Source organism: Notolabrus celidotus, chromosome 16 (genome assembly GCF_009762535.1).
Source record: "Notolabrus celidotus isolate fNotCel1 chromosome 16, fNotCel1.pri, whole genome shotgun sequence".
In the NCBI taxonomy this organism is placed as follows: domain Eukaryota; kingdom Metazoa; phylum Chordata; class Actinopteri; order Labriformes; family Labridae; genus Notolabrus; species Notolabrus celidotus.
In genome coordinates this window covers 4,205,464-4,227,832 of record NC_048287.1, presented here as the reverse complement: position 1 = coordinate 4,227,832, position 22,369 = coordinate 4,205,464, and the positions used below count along the sequence as shown (strand labels likewise).

General features: G+C 39.3%; 2 long non-coding RNA genes across 2 annotated transcripts; both read right to left on the bottom strand.

Annotated features, from left to right (window-relative positions):
* Window positions 1-6,166: 6,166 nt before the first annotated feature.
* Window positions 6,167-6,546, bottom strand: LOC117827662. Its single transcript, XR_004634256.1, has 2 exons — window positions 6,456-6,546; window positions 6,167-6,228 (listed from the first exon to the last, which is right to left on the bottom strand). It is a non-coding gene; the product is annotated as an uncharacterized LOC117827662 (long non-coding RNA).
* Window positions 6,547-14,419: 7,873 nt separating this feature from the next.
* Window positions 14,420-14,883, bottom strand: LOC117827663. The gene is made up of 2 exons (XR_004634257.1): window positions 14,814-14,883; window positions 14,420-14,704 (listed from the first exon to the last, which is right to left on the bottom strand). It is a non-coding gene; the product is annotated as an uncharacterized LOC117827663 (long non-coding RNA).
* Between the last annotated feature and the right edge of the window lie 7,486 nt (window positions 14,884-22,369).

Here is a 22,369-nt window from a genome sequence, read left to right as displayed (position 1 = left end):
ATATGGGCAAATAAATATATCTTGATTTTTTTTTTTTAATATTTTCCGATAACAATAATCTGATGATATCTTACAAAAAATGCTGTAAAACTCTACTTGCTTACAGGACATCTATGGATAGGCACGGCATTTCAGAACAACAGCTCTTGTTTATAACTCTTCTGCAAAACAATGCCCAACAATATTCTATTGCAATATTTAACAATGACCAATTTCAAGTTATGTCCAAGCTAGGGATGTACATTTTAAGCATTTTCCATGATTGAATTTTGGAAATTTTAACCATCAATTATCGATTAATCAATTAAAAAAAACATAGATTTTTCTTATGTCAAAAACAATGCCAAATATGTTTTTTTTCCTCCTAAATTTTATTTTCTACAGCAACAACATGCATATAACTGACGGTATTGAACATGGTTACATGTTTGACACTGATTATCAACGATCAGGCTCGTAAAAATATTCTCAGTGGACGTAGTCTTATAATGTGAAGGCTCCTAATACTAACAAAAAGGGCTTCCAGTTTTCTGTCTACTCATTCTTATTGAGAAAAATAAACATGTGTACGTGGTCAGTTGTCAGCTGGGTGTGCAACCGGGTCATCATCAGTCCAGCTGTAGAGAAGCTCATAGCAAACAAAGGGCCTGATCTACTAAGATCCCAAATAACGAGCGCTAATTTGCGTGTGCAAATAATAATTTTGCACTTGTTATTTCTGGGCGTGTTGCGGGTGATCTACTAAGACTGCGTGCGCAAATGATAACGAGTGCAAAAGTGGTGCGGACCGCCCTATTTTAATGAGGATTTTGCGTGTGCCATCGGCTGTCACCATGGAGAGTTTGAGAGAGCAGAGTGGTCTTAAGCGATAAATTAAGTTTGAAGACATGGAGTTGGAGGTTTTAGTGGAGGAGGGAAATAAACACATCGGTGAACTCCAGCAGAGACATCTCAGTGTTAGAAACACGATTTGGGAGGCCATCTGTGAAAAGGTGAATGCTGTGAGAAAAAACAGAAGATCTGCCGATGAAATAAACGCATCTACTCTACTCCAAAACGCAATCAGTGTTTTGATGGAGTTTAGAGAGCGATTTGATGAGGCTTAGTCTGCCACTCTTGCTCTAGAAAAGTTAGGCGTCACTTGGATGAAGACAGTCGCCTCACTGTCCCAGGGAGCAACTTTCGGGTGAACGTTTTCAATGCCTAATATCATCATCCAGCAACTGTCCCAAAGATTCACCAGCTTAAATGGAACTGTGAACATGTTTGAGTCAATTCATCCCAACACACTGCTGCAAGCACGAGATGAGGAGTTATGCAGAGCTGCCTGGCGCAGCTCAGTGAGCACTCATTCTCCAAGTTAAAACTAACTAAAAACCCCTTGATGAGCACGATGGGACAGGATAGACTGAGTGGACATGTCATGTTATCTATTGAGAATGACAGATCAAAGAAAATGGACATACAGTGCATCGTGGACAAGTCCGCAGAGCTTAAGGCTCGTCCAGACAGTGGTGAGTAGGCCGAGTACTTCATATTGATTTTGTGTTTGTATGTGAAGATGTGGGCCGCTGTGCCAATTTTACTAAACTTTATATCTGTTGATACAGTGACCTGCTGTGCTCTCATTATATGAAAAAGTTAAAGTGGGTGTCAGAATGATGCGGTCGCTATCCGTGGTGCTGAACTGCTTTGAATTTGTGTTGTTTTATTATTATTATTTTGTTCTCTTGGTTTGATTGACTAAAACATTTAGTAATGCTTGTAAGCCCAGCTGTTGCGGGCATGTTGTAAAGTTATGATGAGCTTTACAGTGACTGCAGCCATGTGTGCGTAATGCTGTGCCAGTTTGCACCTGCCTTTCAAACGTGCTAAATATAGACGCAAATACAGCGCCCGCTATCTGCTTCAGGTTTGATAAATCACATTGCGTGTGCTAAATGATTACATTTGCATCTCCTCCTCCCAGTATTTTGCGCGTTCTGATGATCTACATGTGTTCTACATATTCATGAAGGCAAACACGCTAAATGATTTGCGAGTGCTATTTTGCTCATTTGAAAGACGCAATCCTCGGTGCTCCTGGTTAGTACGTCAGCTTTGCGCGCGCTATCAAGTTTGCACGTGTTTTTAAACACGCAAACCTTTAGTAGATCGGGCCCATAGCGTATTAGCAATTCCCAACAGTCTGTTGACTTTGTATCTAAAGGTGGGGAAAGGTCCTGTTTAAAGTTATCAACATTCATGTTGTTGTTGGCAGCAGTTGCGTATTGATCCTCTTTAAAAAGCTGAGACCTGAAGCACAGCTGCAGCCGCCAGCTGAGCGTCTCGGCTGTGCACAACACCTTAACAGCTGATTCACATCGAAACATGCTTTAAACTTAAACCAAATAGACAGACAATACCAAGTATTGCCATTTTTCGGCATATCTTACACACATCGTTTTTTTGACTGACGTCAGTCTTGTCAAAACCGAACCATTTCCAGGCTAAGAATGTGAACCCACGTCTCGCTATTAAATCATCCGCTGAAACAGGAGACTGCTGCATATTTCCTCTATGTGTGACCATGTGTTTTGGTTGCCACTGAGTCACGTGGTTGAATCCTGTCTGCTGATTGGCTTCTGAGGCACGCATTCGGCGAATGAGGACTTTCAGAGAGGGCTCAGAGGGGTGTCTTGGGGACTTTCATGCAGCTCTCATTTGCCGTCTGTGCACCATCCGTTTGTTTTCTTTCGAGACAGTAATACTCAATAATGTTAAATTGCACATCGTTAAAGCAACATTTACGGTACTATCGTAGGCGATATATATATCGCCCAGCACTACGCTCAGCACAAGAGACCTCAGGGATGTGTCCCTGGCCCCCTGCTGTATTCTCTCAGAGCAGTGTTAATTTTGGCGGCTATTTTAGATTTAGTCTTAGTCTTTTGACAAAAATGCCTGTTAGTTTTAGTCACATTTTAGTCTTTTCAGCACTTTATAGTTTTAGTCTAGTTTTATTCGGCGGAAACTCAAAACATTTAAGTCTTTGATTTTTGACCAAACATCTTCACTCTTTAAATAATTCATGTAGTCGATCAGATATCGGTATCAGGGTTATACCAAGTGTTTGAAGTGAATAATTCAGCCTGTCTCTGCAAAAAAGTCAAAAGAAAACATCTTGATTCTTGATGTGACCACTGTGACTGTATTTTGATTCTCTTGATTCACAGAGAAATGCCATGAAAGGGCTGTATTTCACTTTTACGGTGGTCCTTGAATGCACCTGCAGTGACAGAGGTACTGGACAGACAGTCAGTTCACGTCACTCTGAAATGCATCTGCATCTTTGATGACTAGGAGTTGATCCAAACTTACTGAATGTGTCTGATGTATCACCAAACTGGATTAATTTGAGCTGTAGATGCAGAGCTTTTTACAGTAATAGTGGCAAAATCGTCAAACATTAAATATTAAACAGACGTCCCCCGGTTGTGTCTTTGTCACTAACGCACACCGGGGGTAAAAATCCTCAATGAAGATGAGACAGATGCATGGAGGTGAGGAGAGCTGGTTCATAAAACACACCTGCTGCAGGTAGAGACCAAGCTAACACTGAGCCCCTCAGATAATAACTCAGCCTGTCACAGGAAGTCATCACTTTATCTTTAAAGACGCACAGCACAGGGGGAAACATGGATTCTTCATGTCCGACGGTCCGCCACCAATGTTTTCTTCTCGTCATCGTCTCGTTAACAAAATCAAAACATACGTTCGTCAGAGTTTTTATTATCAGTGAAGCACTTTAGCTCGTCATAGTCTCGTATTCGTCATGAAGAAATGAGTCGTTGACGAACATGTATCGTCATAACTTCTTTAAGGAAATTAACACTGCATCAGAGAAGAGGTGACCACCCTGGTACAGTAGTCCCAGGACAACCACCTCTTCCTGAACCTGTCCAAAAAGGAGGTTGTTGTGTACTACAGGAGGATGGGGGCACTCACTCCCATCAACAGGAGTTCCTTCCTTAAAGTTTCTCAGAGTGTACGTGAACAGACTATAGGGCACGGACTCTCTGGGGCATCAGTAGTTCAGTCTTAAGGGACCTGACTCAAGAGTGTGATGATTGCTGATTCAAGTCCTGATCTCTTGCTATTTATTTACCGACTTATTTATTTACACATTATTTATTTACAACTAATTTATTCATTATTTAGTTAATTTATCTGTTCATCAACTCAACAATCTATTTATTTATTTATTTATCCATCCCGTCTTCATGGTAGCATAAGTTTATTTTTACTGCATATATCTACCTCAGTGCATAAACATAACTAAGATTTGTTTTTGGGTTTTTTTGTATGTATTTTATTACTATTATATTTAAATTAGATGTATTCATTTTTGCGACAATTATTTCTTTCATTTTTAAAGTTTGACTTGACACCAAGTACTGACCAAAGCATGAAAGTTTGGACTGCATGGCTGAGAGTTGCAGGTTACTTTCTGGGCACTGCTAAGGTGCCCTTGAGCGACCTGTGTGGTCACTCTGGACATGCATTAAAGCAGGAGTTCGTGACCCCCAAAATATATGTGCCAAAGACTCGCGACCCCCACTGACCCTCAAAGTAATTTAATGTGGCTTCATTTAGCTGGTCTGCAGAACATTAACCTACCTATATGAGCATGTGTCTGTGTTTCCCGTGCTCTTATGAATGAACCTGCTGCTACTGATGCTTTTGATAATTAACTGTTCACTAACCCTAAACTTAGGAGTCATCAGGAAACAAGAAAGACAGAAAACTCATTACATTTCTATTTCCAAGGTTTTATTTCAAGTTTAGCAACTATTTTTGTAAACATTTTTTTATTGTAATGGGTTAAATCTACTATTGTTAGATAATTAAAATAAAAACATTCTGGAAGACATCGCACCACCCCCCATTTGTGTCTTGCAACCCCCCAGGGGGTCCCGACCCACACTTTGGGAACCCCTGCATTAATGGAGAGACATCAGGCCTGACATCTCTACCTTAATGCATGTCTGCAGGCTCTTGTTTGTGCATGTGTGTGTTTCTGACCTATGCCTGTTAAATCATCGTAGTGACAAAGATTACATTTCACCACAGAGTTCAATAAAGTTACTTTTCTTCTTCCAAATTTGGCCTGAGGCCCTAAATCCTTACTAACTGCCAGAGATTCCTGCAAGGCTGCTTCCCCACCTGGCATGGCAGCTGCACCAGCATGCACCATAAGCCCTAGGAGAGGCTGGCGCACACAGTCCAGCACATCACCGGGCGTGAGCTTGCTGGCCTGCAGAAGCTGTAAATCCAGAGGTGCTTCAGAGAGTCCCTTAGGGTCAACCAGAACTCCACATAACCACACACCAGCGTGTTCTTATTCACTGCCCTCAGGTCAGAGGTATAGGACTCTATACACACACACACACACACACACACACACACACACACACACACACACACACACACACACACACAGGCAGACTGAGGAGCAGCTTCTCCCACAGGGCCAAAGACTTTTGAATAAATAAATAAAACACACACATCACAAGTACAATACAACCCGCATGCAATACTTGCTTCTCAACATTTCCATCATTTTCTCATGTACAGATCCTCTACAGTTTTATCACTATTCTTTATTATTCTATATTCTATATCATCTTTATTTTAAACAACTGCATGCTCTATAATTATATTTTAATTGAATTCATTTTATGTCTTTTTCTATTAAATATGAACCCTTTTAATTGGAGCAAACCACATGACATCTTTTAAATGTTTGGACTCATGTTCAGGGTGAAAATAATATAAATAATCTTGAATAATTCATATTTCCACTAAAGACAGCCTCACACTGGGAGAAGAGATCTTTAAATCAGTGAGATGTACAGAAGGTGTTTGTAGTATGTCCTTATTTGTGCAGAAAACTACTGCATTAGAAAAGCAGTCTTGAACTGCAGAGTCCTCTGTACTGCAGGAAACAATCAGTAAGAGACTCTGCTCCTGTCCAGTCACAGGCAGGTGACATGCTTTTGTTTTTCGTTGAAAGGTTTTTGTTTGTTATGTGTTATGTAGGGTTTGTAGGACTGTATAAGGTCCGAATTACTTCATACACTTCGCTCCAGGGGTGTCTGTTAAAACACGGATGCTGAAACTTCTCTCTTTCAAGGATTTATTCGGAATTGCAACAGTTCAGAACATGGGACTCACTTAAGCGTGGTTCTGTAAAGAACAAAATAACACACTTCAGATAACAAATAATAGCAGGTATTGATATTCAACTTTACAATATGTATAATAATATCTTTCATAAATGTACACTATCTATTATCTATATCTACTTGTTAAACTTTATGGATAACGTTCAGACTTTCACTTGAGCCATGTGCATCAAGCTAACCAAATAACTAACAATTAACTTCACTATTCTTACTTATACTATTAACTACTTTCCCATAGACGCACGCAACTTTGTCTGTCAACCGAGCAGTCAATCAGTCTGTGTTCACACAACCATCCACATTCACGTTCGCTGCACTCGCGTCAGGTATCCAGCGCGTGCCCGCGTAAGACCGTGGAGCGCGCGAGGAGCAGACGGTCACACTCTGGCTCTGTATGCAACAGACATCCAGCTCCGATATGACGGCCTTTTGTACATTATGAAATGTTTGTGCAGTTGACCTCAAGGTCACCGTACCAAGATTTAAGTTCCCTGCAGCAGTTTGAGGAAAGGTTAACAACATCAGTGACACACAACCACCACAATAGTGATGTGTCGGTCGCGAACGATCCGCCTCTAAGAGCCGGCTCTTTGAAGTGAACGACGGGAGCCGGCTCCTGACTGGGAGCCGTTTTTTTAATTTTTCTCTTCTTTTTCTGTTAAAGCCTCATGTGTCTACATTGAGCATAACGCGGAGGGGAGGGGTTACAGACACACATCACAGTGAGAACACCAACAGAAGGGAGACGAGAGGGAGAACGTGCGCAACAGAGAGAACGCACTGGAAAGGTGAGAAAACGAGTGACTGCAGGAAACACAGCAAACTGTGGACACATTGAAACAGCATAGACTATTAAAAGGCAGAGTGTAGACTCTGTAAGGTGAAAGTGTCATCAATCAGGGTCCACAAAAAACCTGCAAAGGCACATTAGAAGTGTCTGTGAAGGATCTCAGTCATCCAGGTCATGGACATTAGAACTGTTTATCCATCAGTGCAAGAAGTGAAGAATAAAGACAGTCAATGTAACCTGCTGTTAATGAAGTGTTTAAAAGTTTATAAATAATATACATACAATCAGAGATTGGACCTTTTTGTCTAATTGTGATGGGTCTTGTTTTTGTACTTTATAATACATTTTTGTAGCACTCTGCTCTGTGTTGAATATATAAATAAAGCCTCATAAATAATACACATTTGATATAATGTATGTTCTTTTTTACATTATTTACTCATTTTACATATAATTTAACATTATTTTAGGTAATACATTAATTCAAACAAGAAAAAATCTGAGGAGCCACTTGGGAGCCAAAAGAGTCGACTCTTTGTAGTGAGCCGATCCAAAAGAACCGGCTCTTTAAAAAGAGCTGGAATTCCCATCACTACACCACAATGTCCAAAAGGCTGTGATTATTTGTATGAATTAACGAGCTGCAAAATGCTTAAACACAGTACAGATGCAGAGTTGGGAAGAAATTATTGACAAGATTGAGCTAAAGCATCATCTTCCATGTCATCTCATCCTCTATAAACAACAAAACATTAAATATGTTTCTGTTCAGGTACAAAACATCACGTTAGGTGAGTTTTAAAACTGGAACTCAATTTGAAAACGGAAGACTCTTTACAGCAGGGGTTCCCAAACTTTTCAGCCTGGGACCGACAAAATATAGATGCCAAAGACTTGCGACCCCCACTGTCCCTCAAAGTGATTTAATTTGGCTTAATTTAGCTGGTCTGCAGAACATGATCCTACCTACATGAGCATGTGTCTGTGTTTCCTGTGCTGTTATGAATTAACCTGCTGCTACTGATGCTTTTGATAATTAACTGTTCACTAACCCTAAACTTAGGAGTCATCTGGAAACAAAGAAAGGCAGAAAACTCATTACATTTTCTATTTTCAAGGTTTTATTTCAAGATTAGTTACTATTTTTGTTGATATTTTTTACTATAATGGGTAAAATTTACTATTTTTAGATTACTTTAAAAAAAAAAAACATTCTGGAAGACATCTCACGACCCCCCATTTGTTTCTGCGATCCCCCAGGGGGTCCTGACCCACAGAACCCCAGCTTTACAGCACCGCCCACATTACTTTCTAAAGCTGTAGGAAACATGATCACCTGACCTTGTAATACAATTGCATGTCAAGACAAAGATAGAAACCTGGGTCATTATGTGAAAACCTGAATTGCTATCTGTCCCCTTATGATAGAGAATTCTGCCGATGGAGCGAGCAGAGATAGGGAGCTCTGACTTTGGCTAGATGGACTTTTCCTCAGTCAGATACTTCAGACACGTCAGCATCCATTTTCCAAGTTGGGCATCTCCACACATTGTGGCATACAGAGAGAATGCACCCATTAGAGAGTGTAAGATAAGATCAAATTGGTGCCTGTGCAACAAGTCTACTCCCCAATGCTTGTCCACTTTTTCTTCAATTATCTGGCTCCCAAACTTAGTGAGAACATGGTGTGTCGGCTCCACAGAACAAAGGTGTCCTGAAGGGTGGAGCGCCTGTGCCTTCTATAATCGTTCAGGTGTCACACTGCCCCTGAACAATCAGATTAACTCTGATGGTGACAGACCTGAGGAGAATTGGTAATAACTCCAGAAGCCAAATCATACGGTTTAGTTTAGTCTGTTGATACAGGGAGAAAAATGGGTTCAGACAGTGAAGTAAACAGGTACAAGTACAATAGAGGTCCTACTGCTGGAAAAATGTGTTAATATAATCCAGAAGAAAACTGACTACTAGGTCCTTATTTTAACACAAGGAAGGAAGAAACCATTCAAATCTATTATGAATCTTTCTCTTTTGCATACAGATTTGCATATAACATCAATTATTCCAACAAGCATATAAAGATGACCATGCAGCATCCTCCTGGTCCACTTTGGCTGATGTTCATATGTGTAAATAGAGCAATTTCAAGGAATTATGCACTCTAAAAGGGACATAGAAGCAATACAATTTCACAGCTTTGCCTGTACGAGCACATAATGACCTGTAATGGTGTTTTAAAGCAGCCGCTGATAGTAAAAGGTACAATTTTGAGCCAATTTAACATCAACTAAAGGTGCAGTTCTAAGGTTCTTTTCTCAGCCCTTAGAAATCATGCTTTTACACAATTATTCTTCTAACACCAACATGTTCTTAGCACGACATAATTCCAACTGCATTATGTTTTTATTAAGAGGAGGGCAATGTGCACATTAAGGTACCTGGCTGGCTGTGAAAAGGACCTCTTAGTGATCTGCTCATAGAAGCAATCTCACAATAGACCCTATACTCTTTAAATGAAATTGTAACTATGACATAATTCACATCAGTTGTGTAAAATATAAAAGAAATAGCAACTATCTCACTGAAGTAACTTTCCTGCAACAGTCCTGCCCAAAATGCTGCAGTGTTTCACCTCGACCTCCTCTCTGGTGAAGCAACATACTGCACTGCAAAAAGGCAGCCTTAAAAACAAGAAAAATATACAAAAAATTGGGGGTATATTACTGAAACTAAGCAAAATGATCTGCCAACAGAACAAGAAAATTTCTTTTGTCAAGACTTTCCAAAACAGGTAAAAATATCTAACCTCAATGAACCTAGAAATACCTTAAAATGAGTGTATTTTCACTGGTAACAAGTGCATTGTTCTTGATAGAAATAAAAAAATATGAGACTTCTTTTCTCAATATGTTGAAAAATATTCTTAGATTAAGTAAATGCTAATGCAATGATCTTTTTCATTTATTTTAATTACTTTTTGGGGGCTTCTACACTTTTAATTTGTAGAAGACAGGACAGTGGATGGTGCAGGACAGTGGGAGAGAGTGGGGGAATGAGGCCACAGGCTGGATTCAAACCTGGGCCAGCCGCTTCATGGGCGTGCAACTTAACCATCAGGCGAAGTCCGCACTCAAGTACCATAATCTTGACATAATGACTCGCACTAGGCATTACATTTCTTGAAACCAGCACAGTTATACTAAAACCTAATTGACTTTTCTTGATGGAAAGACAAAAGTTAAGAATATATTTCTCATCATGTAGGATCATTTTCTGCCTTGCAATTTGGAAGAACTTATCTGAATGTAATTAATAATAATAATAATGAATTTTATTTATCACGCACTTTACATTTGGAGCAAATCTCAAAGTGCTACAGGGCATAATAAAAGGGCAGTAAGAATAAAAACAGGGTTAAAAACAAACAGTAAAATGCAGGCACTTGTTAAAAGCATTTGTTAAAAGCACTGTGGAAGGTCAGATAAAACTATGGAAAAAAACAGGAAAATAAAAACTAGGAAAAAGCCCTCTGAAATAGGAACGTTTTTAGTCCCTTTTTAAAAGAGTCAATAGTCTGTGGTGCTCTCAGGTGGTCAGGGAGAGCATTCCACAATTGCGAGGCAGCGGATGAAAAAGCCCGGTCTTCCATAGTGCTGAGTCTGGTGCGGGGGCAATGGAGGCGGTTGGTGCTGGTGGAACGGAGGGTTCTTGTGGTGGTTTGTGGGTGTAGCAGTTCCTTCAGATATGTGGGGGCGTGTCCATGGATGCACTGATGTGTGAGTAGAGAGATTTTGAATTCGATTCTGTATGAGACAGGGAGCCAGTGGAGTGAATGTAGGATGGGTGTAATGTGGTCGTGTTTACGCACTCTCATCAGGACCCTGGCTGCGCAGTTCTGGATGAACTGCAGTTTATAATTACTTCTGTTTGAAACTGTTTGAAATGTTAAATGTTTAAATATGAAGTGTCAGTTTACAGTACTGTGCCAACTGTACTAATATACAGTAGTACATATTTTCTATTGTTTCATTGAAAATAAAACAGTGGATTACATTTGGCTGTCATTTGTTTTAATTGTGTGAAGAGATACAATTGTGTCGAGGTCATGATTTCTTATTTCATGCTTGAAATAAGAATTGATGACTTTGAAAAAGCAGTTTTATACTTGTGAGTGTTGATGAAACAGCTTTGGAACAGTTAATAGTTTCAACCATGTATTACTCAATATAGTTCATACAATCTGACTCATGACTCACTCGAACATAAAAACTGCTTAGTGAGAAAAACTATCTTATCAGGCAAAAAATAAGAACATTTCACCTTTATCTGAGATATTCAATCTTACTTAGATTTCAGTTTTTGCAGTGTGTTTAATGCAGCAGTCCAAAGTCTTGGTCCAAACCTGATCCAGCTCTAACCATAAGTATATCAAAAAAGGAAAGTTTGAAGCCTACTCTTAAAAGTAGAGAGGGTGTCTGCCTCCTGGACCACTCATGCAGTGTAACATTACTGACAGGAGCAGCAACTTCTCAGTCTAAAAAAGGAACGCAGATCCTTCTCACTGCATCATTTCAGAGTCTCTGCTTGTCAGTATCTTTGTACCTCTTTTGTTTAGTAATGTGTTTCTGTGCACATGTTAGATCAGCAGTTTAATATCATCTTTATGACCTGCTGCAAGACATTTTAAAAGATCCACCTGTCATTATTTAAAGTCTTGATAACTTCAGTGAGTTGAAATCAATCGTAACGACAGCTCAAGGAGTTTAAACTTTCCCAGAACATTACAGCATCTCTGATGTGTCATGTTGTTTGACAGCGTTAATAAATCTGCTTAGAATACTAGTCAGTCCTTTAAACGCAATCATCTGCCGGTGAATCGTCATGTTTGAATATCTTTAGAGCTGGAGTTACCCAGAGATAGTTCAATCAATCAATCAACCTTTATTTGTATAGCGCCAAATCACAACAAACATTATCTCAAGACGCTTTTACAAACAGAGCAGGTCTAGACCACTCTATGTCAAATTATGAACAGAGACCCAACACCAAGACAGGATAAGACTCAGTCTGACCCCACCTTAATCCACCATGAGCATTGCACCACACAGTATTTAGCTAGTTACAGTGGAGAGGACAAACTTCCTTTAACAGGCAGAAACCTCGAGCAGAACCAGACTCATGTTAGACACACATCTGCTGAGACCGAGTTGTGTCTGGAAAGAGGAGAATATATATATATGAATATGAGAGAGAGAGAGAGAGAGAGAGAGAGAGAGAGAGAGAGAGAGAGAGAGAGAGAGAGAGAGAGAGAGAGAGAGAGAGAGAGAGAGAGAGAGAGAGAGAGAGAGAGAGAGAGAGAGAGAGAGAGAGAGAGAGAGAGAGAGAGAGAGAGAGAGAGAGAGAGAGTGACGAGATGAGTAGCTGTTGCCGCTGGAGTCCAGCACGTTCATATCAGCTGGAGTGTTACGGCTTGAGCAAAGGACCAGGACCCAAATGCAGAGTACAGAGGAAAAAAAAAATGTATTAAGCAAAAAACCAAGGTTCAACTAAAGCGCCTTGCGGGTAAAAACAGCTGAGAAAAAGTACAAAACTAGGAGTAACACAAAATCACCCAAAAAGGGGGAAAAGGTTCTATCAAAAAACTCACAAACAAAAAACTAGGAATCAATCCTCTGGAAAACACTCAAGATAAGTTCAGAGAAAACTTGGCTTGAATCTCCTCAGGAGCAAGGCTACAACGGGACATGGAGCATGCGGCTAGAGGAAAATAATCTGGCACTGGAGGAGTGTTTGGTGGCAGCTTAAGAAGCCAGTGCTGATGAGAAAATCAGGGACAGGTGTGCCTGATGAGCCTCACTCCTGAGGAGACCGGCCCCGCCCCTACCCATGCAACCTGCAGGCAGAGAGAGAGAGGGTTAGGGCAAATAACAAAAAAATCAGGACCATAACATGGAGTCTGGAACGTCCACAGCAGGAGGACGTCTACGGCAGCTCAGAGGAACCTACGAGACAAGGGAGCTCAGGGACTCCAGAAAGGTCTATGGTTAGTGACTTTAATGTGCCAGGGAGAGTTAAAGTAAGTGATGAGGGGGTTGGGGGGAAGGGAGTGAGATAGGGCCCCCAGATGTTAGTTTATGCATCGGTACAACATCAGCAGGATAACTAGAAGTTCAGTATAACTGGATTATTTTGTCATCTGAAGTTTTCTGAAGCTCCTCTGCAGACACTCTGGAAACACTGTCACTCAGGGATTATTGAGTTAACATTAATGAACCCTGATTAACTGAGGCACTGAGCAGGAGCACAGGTGTTGTTTTGAAGGGGAAGGCAGTCAGATGCATTATTTTCCTCTCCAGCATTGCCACATTTGAATCATTAGCTTCAGCCTTAATCATGGAAGGCATGCCAGGTCCTCGGAGCATTAGCGTTAATTATCCACTGTTTGTGCCTCATGACTTTCAGATTCCACTTTCAACTCGTTCATCTTACATAACCCTGTTGGGTTGGTGGGGTGTAGCAGTATGAGGCATGAATTCAGAGTCACGAACGTTAACTTAATCTCACTGTAAAGTGTGTTTGAAGTTATCCTGTCCAATCACAACACTCATTTTGTTTTTTAGTGTAGTAAGTATGAGACAGGCTGACTGTTACGCTCCATGGCACCCTGATTCTTCTTGTTGCTGTTAATTGAATTTTGGCAAAGCTGATCAGAAACCGTCTGCAGGCAGAGCAGCAAGAAGCCAAATCTCTTCTTTTGACAAATCTCATTTCTCAGACATACTGAATACATTTTCTCTGCTGGTAAAGAGAAATAACTTTTTTTGGATTTAGATTTATTTGCATACATAGAGATATTCATTTGAAAATCAAATCCAGTGTCTTTTATCTACTACAACATGGATTACTGTGTTTTCATTTCATGACTGTAGAGTCAGTGAGAAGAACACAAAGCATATGTCACTCTTAGAAATTCCCCTTGTTAAAAAACGGTAAACAACTGGCAGTAGGGTTGCCAGGAAGTTACTGTAAAATTCACGGTATATTGCTGTTGCTGAAATTCACAGTTTGCTAATGTTTTTATAAATACTGCAAATGGCTGTTATTTTAAACCTTTACAGGAAAATACTGTTGAAAAGTTTAGCAGCTTCTTAACGTATATTTACACTTTTTATAATATAGGTATATTTGCAGATTGTTACTGTTAATTGTAGCAAAATACTACACTTTGCTGTTAATCAATTTCCTTCTAACAAAATTGACAATATATTTATTTTTCTAAACCTATTGATTTGATAAATCACCCCTTGCATGCCATGTTATAAACAACATGTTTTAATGTGATAAATAAACAGCCTTTGAAACTGCAACTTAAAATGTCAAGACAAATAATCAAACTTCAAAGTGTCTTTTCAAACCATGTCTGTCTTTATTGAAATTGAACATACATACAGCTATGCACTGTATTAGGTATCGCTGTGTGTGTCTGCATGTGTGTGTCTGCGTGTGTGTGTATGTGTGTGTATGTCTGTGTCTGCGTGTGTGTATCACTGACTACATGAAGTCCCACTCGAAGTCCATTACTCTTTTTAGGAGATTTGAGACCGGAGGTCTGCCAGAGCTCTTTTTGACCTTCCCTTTGCCCCGTACAGCCTTTGTGCCCCGCTCAGGGTTGATCCCTATGTCCCGCCTGAAAAACAAGAGTGCATGTCAGAGTTGGGACTATTAGTTATTGAATTACAGGAAACACTTTGGTGGCTCATCTAAACATAAAAAGAATAAGAAAATGTTATACATACCATGGAGTATCAGCCGAGGAGTTGTGGGAAGTGGGAGGGTTCTCTCCATATCAGTTGCTGTGACGGATTCCTAGGACAGTTCAAATTGTAAATAATTTTATGATTGGTAGTTTGAAAAGAAGTTAAAAAGTATGAAAAGGACAAAATAAAAGTAGCAAAAAAGCAAAAATAATTCTCTATATTGTATTATTGATACTATTATCAGTGTCTCCCTTTTTGAATAAAGAGAGAGGAGGCCTGTTCTGTTTGTCAGACCAATCTCTGACCAATTCGGTTTTATTTATGAGGCTGTGAACAACACGCACAATTTATACTGTAAAAACAGCCTTTTTGGAGGTTGCCACTTTTAATTTATATGTTTCAACTCATTGCAGACCCATATAACAACCCCTACCAACATTTAAATTACAAGAAAATGCTTTGTGGAGATTTCCCATTCAGCAACTGTTAAGATCAAGCTAATGTTAGCTGGCAACATTTACTCACTCTGTGTGACTGCTGTTTTTGTGTCATGTCAAACTCTAGCTAATGCTAATCTTACAAATGACTTCAAACTTAGTAAGTGATGGTTTTTGCCAATTCTAACAAGCAAAGCAGTAAGGCACTCACCTGTTTGTTGTTAGGATGGAGTTGAGTGGAAATTTGACTTCTTACTCCGCTCTCCTTCCAAGCATGTGGTCTCACATTCTTTTTCCCAAAATGCAATGCAAAAATTACAAGAAATTGCTGTTTTCTTTCCTTGAAGCAATAATACAGTAAAATAATGTTATAAACCGTAATTATACAGGGTTGTCCTGTATTTAAACATAACAGGATCTTATTGTTGAAATTTCCTTGTAAATTTACAGCAATTTGTTAGAGAATATATTCTCTAAGCCCTATAATGCCAGGCTTAGTATTAAAGTCAAGACCACACTAACCTCGACCAAGACATGTCCAAGACCAGAGTGCACCGAGACCAAGACAAGACCAAGACATTTAGGGATCGATACCGAGTCAAGACCAAGACCAAGGCAGGGCAAGACCGAGACAAGACCAAGACCATATATATGAATGAAAAATCATAATGAGAGTTAACAAAATAAAAGACTTCTGTTTATTTGATTTAAGTTGGCTTTAAATACAATTGACAGCAACAAACAAGGTTTGGTCTTTGCTGCCTTTCTTTTGACGCGCTGAGAAAGACTTTTGAGTCCTGAAGTTTTGTTCGTCATTAGTTTAACTTTCGCCTTATATTAGAGTTCAAACTGTGTTTCTGTTGCCTGTGATCTCAGGAGAGGTAGGAGGTCGTAGCTGAGCAGGATTATTTCATCAAGCCTTTTATTCTCATAAATTGTGCATTTTCTATTTTCTCATATATGCAGTGTTTTCATCTGATGGCGTATAGGTGTTGACTGTGGTAATCCAGGTATTTGAATGTTATTGAATGTCTTTTTATTGCTTATTCAAACGTTTTAACAGACATCTCTGGTCACGGGCACACAGTCTCTCCTACTGTCGTCTGTCTCCATTCATTAATGCATTATTTCAGTGGGCGTGTCACTCACCGTAGCACCGCGAAAGTTGCGGCTGTAACAGGTGAGGAAAACATGAATGAATTGAGAAAGGGGGCCTCGACCGATCTCGAAATTAAAATACGGAGTCTGCCCAGTCCGAGATCGAGACGAGACCAAGTACAAATGCTTTCCATTCCGAGACGAGACCGAGACCTTAAATAAGTAGTCTTGAGACCAAGACCGGTCTCTAGTATCTATCTTAGCTCATTTTAACCCACTTTAAATTAAAATTTTAATGTAATTTTTGATATATTTCTAATTTTCCTTTTCTTTTCTGTTTAATTATATTTGTAATTTTAATTGTGTTCTTTTATGCCTGTCTGAATGTCTCCAATACTTTTCATGTGTTAATGTAAAGCACATTGAGTTGCCCTCGTGTATGAAATGCACTATACAAATAAAGCTGCCTTGCCTGCCTTGCCTAGTACTACAACACTAGCCAAGGGTATCATATTTTACATTTTGAGACCTCTACATCATCAGTGTGATATATTTTTTCAGTAAAAACCTGATGTACACAATCAAATACATGCAGTGCACGGATAATCCACCAGGTGTGAGTAATTCATGCACCAGAAGGACGTCACTTCAGACATCCAAAATGTCAGCCGTGGATCAGAGACCCACTCGAGGTTTGAAAAAGTTTGGATGAAAAAAAAAAAGTCAAATTGTTCCTGAAACTTCAAGAGGAATAGTTACTGGATTGATGCAATGTAAAACTAATTAATGTTTAATATAACATTTATTTACAGATCTGTCAATTATCATTTTATTACATTTTATACATTATGCAATCCATAAAGCAACATACATTCTGTTTATTATTTAGGAACATGTTTAAATGACACAATGAGGTAGAAATTGAGGTATTTTTAAGGTATATCGTATTTTTATATATGCAACCATAAAAATACGATACAATATATATGCAACCTGCTGTATCATGATGATTTATGACTAGTTGAATGTTGCCATGGCTCCCTAGTAAATAATTATCTTTTGTTCATTGGTTTTCACTAGAAACTGAATAATTCACAGAAGAAAAAAACAATAAATTTGTATTTTTGTTGTGTAATACAATCACTGACGTTATTGTGCAATATGAGGAAAAAAATGTTCTGTTTGAAAATACTTTAATAGTCAAAGTTTAATAGGCTAAAAATGTTTTTTTATATATATATATATATATATGTTTTAGTTTGTTTAAAAAAGAAGAAACTTTGAGCAAAATTTGCTCCAAAATGCCTGATGTATCAACTAGGATACAAATAAAACTCATATATGAAAATTGCTATTTAATTTCTTTTTTTTTTAATTAATTTTTAGAAGGTCCAATAAACACTCCATTTTCAAAGAATTAAAATTTTCTGGCAATTATTTGACGGTTCAGGCTTTATAGGGCTAAGGCCTGTCTGATCAAAAAGAGGGTTTGAAGTTTCAAAAGAAACATCTAGAAAATGTCTGAATGTTGTACTTTTCAGAGCAAACAGAAATATTTATGCTTCATACTTCTGTAAGTGAATATTTGAGATGTTCTTTTCCACTCTTCTGGGTTCTGCGCTCTCAAAGACTGTTTTCTGTTTCTTTAATGTCATTAAATTACTAAAGACAAGTTGTTCTCTTCAAAGCTACTTTAATTAATGTTAGAAACATGTTGCATTCATTAAAATTCTCTCAACCCCTGCTGAGCCATTCATCAAATTTTCAAGACTATAGCTGTTGTCCCAGGCTGTCAGCCTCCACCCAGACTCTGCTGCACTCATATGCAGACTATGACCCTTCATAGTCAGCCTCTTCATGAACAGCTGATTCTAGTCAATCGTCTCTTGGTTAGATAGAAGTTCTGTGCACCCGGTCATGTGTCTGGGCCTGAGTCTCATTGAATGTTCTTCTTCTCATTCTTAAATTTTGTGTTCTCTTCTTAAAGAATAATGTTATTCATTTAACAATGTTTTACTGTCTTGATCCTTTTTTAATGTTTTATGTAAATCACTTTAAATTGCCCTCAGTTGAAATGTGCTGCACGAGTAAACGTGCCTCTTTAGAGACTCCACAGAAGCAAGGGAAGCAGGGAACAGAACAGAGTAGATAATTATTTTTTCTTTTGTTTGATCAGTTATTTCTCAAGGACTTTCCCCGAAGCACTCCTCCCAACAACAGTCTCCTCTCCTCTCCTCCTCTCATCCCTTTCCATCATGCTCCATCCTCATTACAGCTGCACTTATCTCCACTCCTCTCTCTTTGTTACCTCTCTGGCTTTGACCTCCTCTCTCATCTTCCTCCTGCTGATCGCTCAAAACCACAAATACATCCATCAATTCATCTGTCCATGCATCCTACTTTTTCTTGTCTTTTTGGTGGCAGAGTCTTATTCTGGGGTCAGCAAAGACAGAGTGGTTTTCATGTCCTCATATAGAAGACTGGGAAGAGACAGAAAGCCTAATCCATGTTTGACCAGCCTTCAATGGGAACTATAATGTCTGGTTGTTGAGAAGAGTCCAAGGCTGAAATATGTGCAAAATAGATTAAAAATAGCTTGCTGGGATAAAAATGCAATTTCTGCCCTTTTTGTTTTAGCAGAACTAAATGGATGCATCAACTTTCTATGGGAAGTGAGCTGGTGGACTTCAAACCAGGGTTCCACCTAGGGATGACCACAATTAATCGATTATCGATTAATTGATTGTTAAGAAATTACTCGAAACACACATTTTTGTTATCAATTTTCCGTCACGTGGAACAAACATCATGTGGTCTCATATTACACTCATCTATCAGGGAGGTGTTTTAAGTTTAAAGCATGTTTCGATGTGATTCAGCTGTTAAAGGTGTTGCGCACAGCGGAGACGCTCAGCTGGCGGCTGCGGCTGTGCGTCAGGTCTCCACGTGCGCTTTTTAAAAGAGGATCAATACAAAACTGCTGCCAACAACGACATGGACACAAAGGTTTTCAGCTTTAAACAGGATATTTCCCACCTTTGGATACAAAGGCAACAGACAGGTGGGAAATTCCGGTACGCTACGTTTACAGACCAGCAACATCAGAGCCGTCTGGGCTTTTCTGCAGCTGGACTGATTATGACCCGGTTGCGCTCCTGGCTGACATCTGACCGAATACACATGTTGATTTTTCTCAATAAGAACGAGTTTACAGAAAACTGGACACTGTGAGTCTGAAGTACTTTTCTGTTTGTAGTCTCGGCTTTCACTTTATAAGATTATGTCCGCAGAGAATATTTTAATGAGCCTGATCGTTGATATTCTGCGTGTCAAACGTGTGCCCGTATTCAATCCCGTCAGTTATATGCATTTTGTTGCTGTAGAAAATACAATTTATGGGGAAAACAACGTATTTGGCATTGTTTTTGACGTAAGAAGAATAATGTTTTTTTTATCAATTAATCGATAATTGATCGTTAACATTTCCAAAAATTGATCACGGAAAATACTTAAAATGTACATCCCTAGTACCACCAGTCCAAAGTGATGACAGCTGTCTCAGTGACAGTGACAACAGCGATGAAGACTACAATAGCAGCATCAATGAAACAATCTAGATACTTGAGACTGGAGAATTTGTTTAATTACAATTATGCCAGATGTTGCTAATTTGCATCATACCTAAATCAATATCTATTGTATGTGCTATATTCAAAAAAAAATTTGCATCTGCTTAAAGCTGGGGTTGGTAATCAGATTTAGATCCACTTTTTGTTATACTGGTTAAAATGATCTTTATGTCCTGATGGCAATCAATACATGATGTGTTCTTAAAAAAGAGGTAAAAAAAAAGCTGCTATCTACAGCCGGAGTAAACCTGGGAAAACACCAACCAATCACCGTTGGCGTTGTTTTGGAGGTGCTCCGAGGGAGGAGGGGAGGGGTTAGATGGAGTCCTGAGGAAATGCTACACTCAACTTCATGCTGGTTTTCCAAGACTACCAACCCTAGCTTTAAATGCAAAAAGACAAATAAAACATTATTTTATTTAATCATAAAAAGATTCAGGCAGTAACCAACAACCCATGGACAAAATAATAAAAGGTGAATCACAACAGAGTGTTTTTAAGATTTGAGTTGAAGTGTTAAGATAAAGCCCATTGTTTTTACTGAGTGTTGGCTGAGGCTGTGCCATCATGATTACAGTCTGATAATCTACCTACTGATTTGGACATTAACTTTTTAAGTACAGTATGGTATGTTGAGAGGAACAGATCGCTTGCACTCTTCCACCTCAGCACTTTGAGCAGATCAAAATGCACCTCTATATGCCACCTGGAGCTGTTTCAGATGAGCTCCACTAGAAGTGTCTGCAGTCTAATCATACAGTGGAGGACAGTAGGCTCACTGGTCACATATGGAACATAAGCATATTGGCATGTGCATACAGTTTATGACACTGGCACGGCAAACCATGATTATCAAGTCATTCCTGAGGATGTGCTCACTTTATTGACATGAAGCAGTTGATCTGAAATGGAGAATGGAGAGAAATGTTGGTTCTGGCAGTCTGTAAGCTGTACTGTAAAGAGACAAAGGGGACAGAGTCATCAGCACAGATTTAAATGTAGTTCAGGGGTAGTTAATCTCCCCGCAGACAAGCCCCTGCTTGGGGGGTAGTACTTTTCAAAGGTCCCAGGACTTTCGGGGGGCAGGGCCTGCAATGCTGAACGTGTCTGATTGGTAGATTAACCGCAGTGTTTTTATTCCGCCCTCCTTCCACAATAACATCACACACATCTGTGATTCACTTGATTTCTCTTTCTTTCATTAGTTTTTATTTGTTCTATCTTTTTTGTATGTGTGTGTACTTTTCAAAAGAAGAAGCTGTGATTCTCTTGATTTAGCAGCTTGTAACAGTAGTCTTCTCTCAGCCCACCGTGAATGCGTCTACCGGTGTTACGGTTTTAAAAGTGACCCTGTAAACTGGAGACCTTCAGCTGAACGTGTCAGTGTTTGTGGAGTTTACACAGCTGTTGAAACACAGAGGGAGTTCCTGGGAATGCAAACTAGTTGAGTTTTTATTAAGATTTCAAAATATCCTCATCAGATATTTAATAATCGTCTAAAGACGTTTATGAGGGATGCATCCGGCTGAAAGTCTCCAGTTAACAGGGCCGCTGTTTAAACCAAAACACCGGTCGATCTCTGCCACGGCCTTTTGAGTTCAAAAGGATTTTAAAGGCGTGTTGAAACGTCTTTGCTACTCGCGCTTATCTCCTCTCACGTGTTGATTCAGTGAATCCATCTGTGATGAAATATAGCACCATCTAAAACAGCACCAGCTGAGTCTCTTCATGCTAACAGGCTAACTGTTGTGTTGCTCATAATGATACCTGCCTGTCCGTCTGCTCCTATGGTGTCATCTGTGATGAATGGCATTCCTCTTTGTTTTACTGCCCTCTACTGGTCTGGTGGTGTAGTGCATTTACTTTTTTTTTCTCCATATGTCACTGGCCTGATTTACACAATCTACCCGGGCATTCAGCCTGCGGTCGAAACGTAGACAATCAAGGGGGTCACAGGAACCTTTTAGTTCAGGGTAAAGTAGTTCTGGAGGCTAAAAGACCCCAGAACTCTTGGTTGAAATGCACATAAAGTTAGGTCAGTCAAATGAATCGTATACAGAAAAGAAAGGTGAGCTGAGGGTAAGATCTCCTGAAGCAGTCTGGTTGAAATGCTTGTCCTTGCTGCAATACTGCAGAGTTAATTTTTTCTGCAGTGACCATGAACATTAAACGTTTGTGATATTCCTTTACAAAAGGATTCAATAACTGTGTCCTAGCTGACATTTCACTCTAACCTCCAGATGGTTCACTTCTATAGGAGGCAGGAAATGTCAGAACATCCTGCATGATTTCCCCCACCCTTCATACAGCTTCAGCTGAGTGTGTCGGTTTACAATAATACATCTGTCCTTTTTTCTTCCAATTAGTTTGAGTAAAAATATCTCGTTAACTTTCTTGTAAAAACTTAAAATTATGTCTGAATGCAATTCAT